This window comes from Hesperophylax consimilis, chromosome 20 (assembly GCF_061612785.1).
Source record: "Hesperophylax consimilis isolate HC1 chromosome 20, BYU_Hcon_1.0, whole genome shotgun sequence".
NCBI classification, from domain to species: domain Eukaryota; kingdom Metazoa; phylum Arthropoda; class Insecta; order Trichoptera; family Limnephilidae; genus Hesperophylax; species Hesperophylax consimilis.
The window spans coordinates 6,227,425-6,229,603 of NC_142855.1; the positions used below are offsets into that span (position 1 = coordinate 6,227,425).

Below are 2,179 nucleotides of genomic sequence, written 5' to 3' on the forward strand. Positions count from 1 at the left end.
GGAATTAGATAAAGTTGATATAACTATAAAAATAAAAAAAAGAACAATAATGTGCGTCACATTTGACTGACTTGAATCTCATGACGTTTGGAATGTGTCAGCATGTGACGTTTTGAATGTCCCTTTAGAGAAAATGAATAGCTGCAGTAGGAACATGAATGAGGTTTTTCTCCAGTATGGGTAAGCATGTGACGTTCTAAAGATCCATTTCGCGAACACGAATAGCTGCAGAAGGAACATGAATAAGGTTTTATTCCAGAATGGGTAAGCATGTGACGCTTTAAGGTTGCCTTAACTGAAAACGAATTATTGCATAAGGAACATTTATTAGGTTTATCTCCAGTATGGGTATGCATGTGACGTTTTAAGGTTCCCTTATCTGAAAAATAATTATTGCATAAGGAACATGTATGAGGTTTTTCTCCTGAATGAGAAAGCTGGTGACGTTTTAAAGATCCCATTTCAGAACATTAATAGTTGCATGAGGAACATGAATAAGGTTTTTCTCCAGTATGGGTAAGCATATGACGTTTTAAATTGCCCTTTTCAGAACATGAATAGTTGCATAAGGAACATGAATATGGTTTTTCTCCAGTATGGGTAAGCATGTGACGCTTTAAGGTTCTCTTATCTGTAAACGAATTATTGCAGCAGGAACATGAGTAAGGTTTTTCTCCAGAATGCGTAAGCATGTGACGTCTCAAAGATTTTTCTTGAAAATATGAATGACTGCACAAAGAACATGAAAAGGGTTTTTCTCCAGTACGAGTCAGCAAATGGCTTTTGACACTTTCCTTAAGGGAACATACATAAGAATTTTCTCCAGTGTGGGTAAGTACGTGACGTTTTAAATTTCCCTTTTGTGAACACGAATAGCTGCAGTAAGAACACAAGAAAGGTTTCTCTCCGGTATGGGTGCTCAAGTGCCGTGTTAACATTGACTTGCTGTGGCTGAAGTAGTTACAATGGGAACATGAATTAGATTTTCTTCCAGGATGCGTCTTCAGGGCCGATATTAAGTCTGAAAAAGATAGTGGATTAAGCTCAATAAGTATGTATCAATAGTGAAAATAGAAAATTATTAAATCAAAATCAGATAAACAAAAACCTAAATTACCTGTAGTCTTTTCGGAGTGCTCTAAGCATTCTCTTTTGACATCCAAAAGGTCTATTTTTATTTCCGTATAAGGAATCCCCCCTTCATCTTCTTCTCTGTGTCCTGCCTGGATGGGAACAGTCTCCACATTAATGCTAACTGGAATAACAAAACAACAATACTATAATATGTAAAGACCTGCTGAGTGTCAGATTAAAAAACACGGACATCTGTCTAAAGTAACCGACAAGATATCAATAAGTGATTTGATAAGAAAGAATGTTGGATGAGACTCTGAAGCAATTTCCACACGAAACTGTCTAGTTTTCTTAGATTTTAAGTGTTTAATTATAATTAAAACATCTTTTTAATTATATTTAACGTTCATAAAACCAGTTTCTTGCCAGACTACATTGCAGGTCATTCCAAAACTGTGAACATTCGCCTTATGCCCATAACCCCAAACTTAACAACATTAACACTGAAGGGTTTTACAAGTCTCTTTGACTATGCTTTATTAATTAGTCTGTAGATTGTATTTGAAGCGTATGTATTTGGGATTTTATTAAAACATATTTACTTAAACATGATTTTACCCGCTGTTTTGTGATGTTTTTCAAAGTGCTCAAAGTATTCATCTTTAATGTCCGGCAGTTCAGTATCAACTTTTGTATTCGAACTTTCACTGTCTTCTTCTCTTTTAGTCCTTGGTTCTGCTTTGATAGTGCCTCCATCTAGATTAGAATGCTCCCCTGTACTAATTATCTCTGTTAACAGACAAAATTTATTTAAAACTGGAATTAGTAAACGACATTCTTCTAATGCGTTATCACTTTTTACATTAACTTAACATTAACAAGGAAGAGTTCAGGAAAATAATTTCCCTCGGAAGGTCCAGAACGATCGACCGATAAAACCCTGTGTCAATTGTCAACACAATATAACTAAATTCGTCAACTATGGTTGTAACGATCATAGAATAATCAATCAATGGTAATCACGCCGAGTTTCAAATGTAGCAAAAATAAAATAGATCAATGCTAGTAATATCCAAGTAAGACCGGTGAGTGGTTGAGTGGGCAT

The 2,179-nt window shown here is 35.2% G+C and overlaps 1 long non-coding RNA gene across 1 annotated transcript; it reads right to left on the reverse strand.

Annotated features, from left to right (window-relative positions):
- Positions 1-475: 475 nt before the first annotated feature.
- On the reverse strand, positions 476-1,848 carry LOC149413983 (uncharacterized). Its single transcript, XR_016304094.1, has 3 exons — positions 1,693-1,848; positions 1,118-1,255; positions 476-1,021 (listed from the first exon to the last, which is right to left on the reverse strand). It is a non-coding gene; the product is annotated as an uncharacterized LOC149413983 (long non-coding RNA).
- Positions 1,849-2,179: the final 331 nt, after the last annotated feature.